Below are 8,928 nucleotides of genomic sequence, written 5' to 3' on the forward strand. Positions count from 1 at the left end.
TTCATATAGATTGCTTGGCAGTGCTCGGCCTCTGGCTAATCCAATGCCAAACTATAATATTTAGTTAAAAGAAATCACGTTCTCCTAACAACAACCATAAAGCTTATCCTAGTACTCTGGGAAAAAAAGACAGGAACCCATTTTGGGACCCACAATTTCTAAAATTCCCTGACAATTCCCGGTTCTCCAGATTTCCCTGACCACTGGACACCCTGATGTTTCTTCCCAGAGTAGGGTACTACTAGGCTTTATGGTTGTTGTTAGGAGAACGTGATTTCTTTTAACTAAATATTATAGTTTGGCATTGGATTAGCCAGAGGCCGAGCACTGCCAAGCAATCTATATGAAGACTACGATTTGATCCAAATAGGATAACAAAACCATAGGATGGAATATTATTGTAACCAACATTATCCAACGGCAAATGCACTGTATTGGCATAGTAAATAATGAGACATCTCGAAGAACCAATGCATTTTCGGAAATTTTGTCAAAGACTCGTTTCTTTTTACAAGAAACGGCAGTAACCTACCTGTGGAACAGCCTCGTCTAATTTATGACAATGCGAAGCTGTAACATATGCGGATGTGTGACTCTTCTAACGTTGTCGACAATTAAATTACCGCGTTGCGGCGTCGTCGCGACCTGCATTCTCATTATAATCTGCATTCTTTGCATGAGACAAATCTTTCTGCCGGCGCACGTGAGAATTGCTCAAATGAAAGTAACGATACACGAGAGATAATGATTAAGAATTCCGTTACGTAACAATATAAATAGCTCGGTGGTTTATCTAATCTATTTAGCCCAGCTATGTTGGAAACGATTGAAAATGATGGGGGGTATTGCCCCTATGTTTTAATTTCGAAGTTTTAGTCCACAATGTAATTTCGTATCAAAGCGCAAAGAATACTTTCGAACGAAGAGCACGCAGCTCTCTCTCTTTCATAGCAGCGGAAACGGCACGCAACTACAAGTCAAAATCACACCCGCGCGTGATTCTTTGTTCAAATAATAAATGTAATAAAATTTCTTCATACAAAACTCTCAAAGGTTTAAGGCAATATTGAAGAAGATAAGATCCATTGCACTCGTAATATCGACTCTGCCACACTGTCATTTTGATAAGTTAAGCAGTGAGCGACGAATTCGGCGGGAATGATTTTAAGAGAAATAAATTCAGGAAATACTTTAATTAAATTATATTACAGGAAGACTAATTGTTGTTGCGCCAAAAAAAACATTGAAGGGAAAGAGAGGTGACTTACCTAGATTCCTTCGTCCGAAACCTCCGCCTGCGATTTCACGAATCCACCTGCAACATACACGCGAAAATTAGCCGTAAATCATCTCGATTGTAATAATGGCTCGGTGGCAAATAGTCGTAATTATCTTAATTGTTCCCAAGAGAGAAAGAGCGGGGAGGGGGAGAGGGAGAGAGAGACGCGAGAAAAAGAAACGTAATCGCGGCAGTAGCCCCTGCTCTCGAGAAGAACGATGGTTTATAAGCAATGTAATCGTTGGAGAGTTCGTCATTGTTTTATTCCTTCGTTTATATTGGCTCCTTCGCGGAGATTGATTCGAGCCTTGAGAGGAGCGGACTGTACGTTATGGATTAAGCGCATAGTCATCGCGCGCTCGGTCGAGACGAAATCGAAAGAGCGGATCCGTATGGGGGACGCGTAGCTCGGGAGCTCGGGAGCTTGTCATTATATTCACATTATAATCTCATCAGGATATTCCTCTGCTTAGTCGGACAGCCACGAAAATACGTGGCCATATACCTGCGCGCCGTGCCCTGCCTGCTCTGCCCTATCCAGCCACGTCCCGTCCCATTTCGCATGCTTCACCGCTTAAAAGTCCCGATGACTTTATGCACAAAGAATGTCTGCGAATTAATAATGAAATTGTATCTCTCCGATTCATAAGCCTCATGTTCTGACCCGCGTTCAAGTTCCCCCGTGTGTTTTCTCAATCAATTTTAATTGCGTTAAATCAAAATGACGAGGAATACACGAGTTGCTTGTTAATAAAAAAAAAGGGACGGTTTATTCCTCGAGCGATATTTTGTATCGCGCTTTGAAATGACAAAATATGTCCTCCCTGTTCAGTTTGATTTCTCTCTTTCGTAATAAACTCGTTGCAATTATTCAAAGTTGCAATGAATCTCGCACGGATAACTTTTCCGATAGTTAGCTTGGATTATTTTCCGTAATTTTTTATCTTAATTGTAACACTGCAGCTTCGTGATATTCGGACTATCGCTTCGACGGAATTGCGGGGTGTCGCAAGGAGCCAGTTGGCGAAGTTACACTTTATATTTCCACCTTATCTCTTCACGTAACTCCACTTTCCCACTCTGATAACGTTTGTATAATCGTTAGCGGAGCCGCGGAGAATCAGGCCGATCAAAACGCTCTTCTATTTTATCCATTTTCCTTGTCATTGCTTATGCGTCGGTGAAAGCCAGCGGCGATAACCTACTCCGACGGCAGAGCAACAGTTGCAGCTAGCGGCAGCCAACTTTGCGAAAGGAGGAATCCCAATTACGCCCGAGCATGCACTCTGTTACATACAGTACTCCGCGAGATACTTGCAAAATAACGTGCACGCTGGTTTACTTTGTCGGAAGCACGCGGCACGACACGAGGTGGGGATGGCAATAGCCGTGGGCTCGAGATAAGTTGGATACACGACAATCGTTCCAACGACGAAGCTTTTCGAAGTCTAGAATGCCATTCGAAATCGAAAGATTGCTCTAATCGTGAAACTGCTTCATATATTTTATTTGTTGCTTTTTTAACGCCTCACATTCGCGTTTCAATTTCTATTTTGTACGTGACATAAGCACCGGCAACAACTTCAAAAAGAAACTAAAAGATTGCAAACGTTTAAACGAATCTTCTGTAGAAAATATTTCCTGGATACCAAAACCTTTTCGAAACTTGCAAATTTTCGTGAGTTAAAAAAATTTCTAATTTCAAATAATGTTGAAATAATCGGGATCTTTATATATACGAATGAATTATTGGAAAACTTTCAAGAGATCCGACTTCCCATTATTGAATGGAGGACATGCAGAAAAATTCGGATCAACGAAAAGAAACGAAGAGGAGGAAGAGTGAGAGGGAGAAGGAAAGAAGAGAGAGAGAGAGAGAGAGAGAGAGAGAGAGAGAGAGAGAGAGAGAGAGAGAGAGAGAGAGAGAGAAAAGACGAAGAAGGAAAGAGAAAGAGGGTATGTGTAAAAGAGGAATACAGAATGAATAGAGCGAAGGTAAAGTAGCTGAAGGAGAGGAGGAAGAGGATAGATACAGATAACTCTTCGCACAGCTGTTTCCAGTTTCGCCTTTCTCCTTCTTCCACTCGAATCTTCGTTTCGCCTGTGTTTCTCTTTTTCGCCCTCTTTCTTTCACTCTGACTTCCATCTTCCTTAACTTCTCGTTCTCTTTTTTTTTTAATCTCACTTAGTCTCTCTCCCCCTCCCTTCTCCCCCCCCCTCTCTCTCCCTCCGTCCCCTCCCTCCCTGTCTCCCCCCTCCTCTCTCTCACTCTCCTTCTCTCTTATCTTTCTCTTTTATCCTTCTCTCTTCTCTGCTATTCACATCTCATTTCATCTCTCGCTTCCTCCTTCTGTACGGCCAATTCTTCGTATTATACCAGGTTGTGGCGTGGAATGCGGGCGTCCTTCGTCCGCTTCAAGCCAACGTCCAACCGATGAGCCCCGCTAGCATTATCCTTCGTCGATCCTTCGCACGCGCTCCTTAGGGCTCGGTAAAATTAACCGGGAATACTCGCTTGAAAGAAATACCCGTTGAGAGAAATATCTCGCACTCTCCTCTCTCCGTCTCGCTTTAGTAAAACCCGTCGACGCGCTCTCTCGGGTATATTGTTGATAAAATTGTCGCGCGTTATGTATTTCGGTGACAGCATTAGGAATATCCGATTTAAAAATGAAAGTGTGGATGTTTCAACGCCTCGATTGCATTGAAAATGAACGATCGTTATATTCAATTGTCAGTTTCTTTTTATTGCAAAAATCACAGATCGGGAAAAATCATCTCCTCGACGATATTTTATCTAATCTATCGACTTGAATGCTGCTGCCCCTCGTTTATTAATTGCGTCCACGTTGCAATCTTTTAATTGTCCAGTGCCAATGTATTTTTTTAACAGTTTCAAAGATAAGACGGGAAAAATGAAGACTGACCATGGAGTGCTAGCAAATATTTATTATCTGAAAATGTTGTAACAGTAATTGATATACGTCACAATTTCTCACTACAGGTCAAGACTTCGCGAAGGTCATTGTTCGTGAAGGTCAAGGTCATCAAGATTGATGTCAAATTCAAGGACATTCAAAAAATTCTTTCAATCTTTGAAACAGAAACATTTTACTCTTTCGCTCCAAACGGCTAAGTTTGCATATTTTCCTAGCCCTTTCTTTTAACATATCTCACATAGTTTTTAATCATTCATTGCATCATCATTGCAACAATCATTGGGATTGCAGTAAGATCAATTTTTAAGATTAGCTTCTTCAAATTGCCAGTATAATACTAAAATTTTCTTCGACCACAGCTAAGCCACATTTGTTAATTTCTCTGTCAATGCGGAGAATTTATTGCGAAAAATATTACCTCAGCCCAGGGCTTGAACCTGGATCAATTTTTAACTGTAATAAAAGCGGGGAGCGCTCGTCTGCATGTATTTCCTACGGCGCGTTTAATTTACCTTCGCCCTTCTCGTCACCATTTGTTGTTTGCACAATGCGATTGCGTCGAATGCGTTCGCGTATTGCGTGGACAGCATTTTCCGTTCTTACTGACCGCGAACGCGCATCTCCCAAGGCCTGTCATTTGTACGCGCCTAACTCTTCGGGTCTTCTAACCGTGCGAAAGACAAATCGGCAGTAATTTCATTTTCAATTCGTTGAAAACATTACGAGAAATTTTGCACTTCGAACAATCGCAGCAGTGCCGGTTTTTAACGTTTCGTCGAAGACGTCTACATCGCATTAGAGCAGATTGTATTGAATCTGCATTGCCGAACCACGGGTGAACGACGGGCAGCTGTACGACACATTATCTCACAGTTAGTGGCGGATGACACAATAGAGTGCATTGACACTCCATTCGCGTTATTCCGATAGCGTCCCACCTCATGCTTAGCACAGATACACATGCTCGCTTGGATGCGCATAGAGATCCCGCGAAGGTAGTGGTACTTTCACCAGGTAGCCGGATTCCACGATGCACGCGGATAGCCAAGAGCAGCCCACTTTTGAGACTGCATACCACTCGGGCACATACTGCACGCCATGGCCGTGTCAGGATTAAAATGTTCAACTCTGACATACGCGTAGACCATAATCGATGTTTTCGGTCGCGGTGACGGTATTCTTGTTTGAAATTGCGTGCCAATTGTGCATCGAGGAATTTGCACTCAGCTTTATCATCTGGGTACTTCAGGTGTTTCTCGCAACGAGCAACAATTAAAACCGAGAGCACGTGGTGCACGAATTTCCGGAATTACCAGACATTACTACACAGAGAGAAAAAAATAGTCATTTTTGGACCCAACCATATTTTTATAATTCCTCCAACGTAATTTATGGTTGACCTAACAATATTATAGTTCTCATAAACACAATATTGGTCCATGCAATTATAAAAATATGGTTGGGTCCAAAAATGACTATTTTTTTCTCTCAGTGTAGGCATCGGTGCACGCGATTCTGGTCAGCGGTTTACCCCTCGATTAAAACTTGTAACGTGATAATTAGCAAAACTTTAACTAGTGTCAAGTCCGAAGTCGCTTGAAGTTGAATATATTAAAGTATCTTTTCTTGGACGTGCGTCGCCTTTTCGCGCAATGCGCGACGTCAGAAAAGGGAGCAGAATTTATCGCGGCGGAGTTAAACACTCTGCCTTGACCTAATCCCGATCGAGGTCAAAATCAAGAACCTTTCGTGAAGAAAACTTTTCTGTCGCAATAAACTGACGTGACTTCACCGTTCGTAGGAATAAAGGAGACTTCATTGCGACCAATCGTTCGATACCAAATCTATTATATTAACAAAGTGGAAAGCTACTGAGCGAATTTACTTATAGAAATACGAATTCGTTATATCAAAGCGAATTGGTCCTGCAACAAAGCTGGCAAAAAAAACTTTTTTGCAGTTAAAGAAACCGTCGCTGCCTCAATCGCGGAACGAGAATCAATTTGCCATTATGTAAAATGGCCTGCGAATTCGGCAAAATTAGTTTTCAGCAAATGAAATTAGTATTCTTAACAAGTCTTTTTTGTTGTCCACATAATAACTGACGAAATTCACAATGACAGCGCGAAACTTGCTGTGCCAGCAAATTTTTTTTCTTCGTGTCTTCGGATATCAAAGAACATTCAGCCAGTACAATTTTTAACAATGCCAGTACAGAATGAGACCGAAAGGTTTTTTTCTCAATCGGCTCTGTATCACTCCGTAAGAAATGTTTGCCAATCACTTTTTACAGTAATAATTACTAATCGATGTAATAAAAAGAATCGGGTTTTGCGGCTGCCTCAGCCGGGTAATATTTTTCGCAATAAATTTAGAATATGAAATATTTGGACACTAACACCCTGTCACGGCTCTTCTAGTCCTTCAAAAACAATAAGTATTTTAATAAATAATAATCTATTAATACTGGACAATAACTGGGCAAATGTCTAAGTAAACTGCGTGTATTTTTACCATGGGAAACTGGCTTCAGCACCGACAAATAAACCTCTGTCAAGTCCTTGTCCAGTTTCTATGCGGTATTGTTAGAACTAATGAGAATGCAGTAATACTAGACGATAACTGGAAGGGTGTCTAGAGAAGCTACATACATTTCTACCAGGGATGTATCGCGAGTTTTTATTTCATCTTCTACACAAGATCTGACTGCACAAAGATTACATATCTTTGCTAGTTAATTTAATTGAAATGATTGAGTAGGATTTTATTAAGAAAATGTAGAAAAGCGCAGGATTCACGAAATAGTTGAATTAGCTTACAAATTGATGAAATTTACTGATTGACAGGAATGCAAGTATTCTGGAGTATAGACGGCTCTTCCACTCCCCTCTCTCTCTCTCTCTCCCCCGGCAATAACGCTTTACCTTTCATGTCGATTGAAGCAAAGGAATTATTCCGGTTAAATCGCAGACAGATTTAACGTATTCGTGCTCCTCGAACAAATATTTTCGTTGCGGTGCATACGCGCGGTCGGTCGTCTGCGTGCCACGTCGGTTTTGCAAAGCGAAAAAATCTCGGGTATTATTTGCCGGGTCATAACGGCCTCCAGCTCAGCCTCGAAAGATATTTTGCACCGGTTATTTACGCAGAGCAAACACACGCAGAAGAACCGCCGTGAGCCGGGCCTAAAAGGTGTGCGGGGCACACAAAGGCGATCCGCGAGCGCGATGCATAACACAGGGGGTTAATAACTTGTAATATCGGTAGAACGTTAGGTCACGTAGCTCAAAACACTCCGTCGCCCTACAATGCAAGGCCGAAGGGGCTCTTCTCGCTTCCTTGCCACGCCGTACCGGAAACGCGGGCCGAGTCGGAATACGCTGCTCGCTATTTCCCGCGAGTTTAACTCCTTCGCGGTGCCACGCCCGTGCACGCGAGTAATCGAACATTCTCTTTTTTACAACTTGTTTTTTCGTTATGTCGCTCTCGTGTTATGTTACGTTACGCGTCGTATCGCGCGCGATGTCGATTACAAGGAATAAAAAGCCCAGTCTACAATGTACTCTTTGCGTCTAGAAACATTCTGCTTTATGTCAGCAAATCAAGAAACGCTTCAAAACTTTGTCGACACCGTGTACGATTGTACGACGTGTAATGTACAATTTATCAACTTGCACAAATTTTTTAAACGTACTTATCGATTACAAAGTAGAGTGTTTCTGGACGCAAGGAGCGCCCTTTTGCAAAGGTAAGGCAGAGAAACCGCGATTTGTTCACTTTTGCGAGGAAGAGGTTGATTCGCGCCAAGAAACGCACGTGTTCTCCCCTCCTTTCGCCACCAGAAATGTAGAGGTATGTGCTCTTACAAAGTAGAATTGTAAGTAACTTGCAAAATATGTAACTCTAATTGTCCGCAGCACATCTCAGCCTTTTCGGATACGAATGACGCTGTACAGAATTTTCAAGAGAAAGAGAAAAGATTTGCAATGCCAATAGTATCTTTAATTTAATCCATACACTGAAAAAAATTTCTGGTTGAATATGGACGAATCAGATAATTCCTTTAGGATTTACCAGAATTTCTGTAGGATTACAGGAATTACCAGAATTCCTTTAGGATTTACCAAAATTTCTGTAGGATTACAGGAATTCTGGTAAATCCTAAAGGAATTCTGGTAAATCCTAAAAGAATTATCTGATTCGTCCATATTCAACCAGAAATTTTTTTCAGTGTACACATTGAATAAATCCGTGCGACGATTAGAATTCTTTATAACGATTAACCGTGTGATTACAACCGCGTTAATTATATAAGTAAAGGAAAGTCCGTCCTGCGAATGAAAGACAGTTGATCTCCTTACACGTGTACTGTACACACATACCTGTTATTTGCTCCTAAAGGTTTTTTACGTCGACTAAAAATGACGTTCTCGAGATACCGGAGATATGTCGGTGAATATCACCCGAGTCCGAATAGCTGAATTAAATAGCTGATTAAACGTTTGCCGGGTAGAGAGATCCAGATTCGATTTCTCGATCGAGATAATATTTTTCGCGACGTCAATTTCTCGTCAGTAAGCTAGAATGCTTGATTGCAAGCAATTAACGCGTTGATTCTTAACGTCAATTCGAACGTGCAAGATGACAATTTTATTATAAAATGAGAGTGGCGTAAAATTTAATCTCTCGTTGAGATTAAATTTTTCGCGG

This window comes from Vollenhovia emeryi, unplaced genomic scaffold (assembly GCF_000949405.1).
Source record: "Vollenhovia emeryi isolate VEMERY1.0 unplaced genomic scaffold, V.emery_V1.0 DF939169.1, whole genome shotgun sequence".
Classification (NCBI taxonomy): domain Eukaryota; kingdom Metazoa; phylum Arthropoda; class Insecta; order Hymenoptera; family Formicidae; genus Vollenhovia; species Vollenhovia emeryi.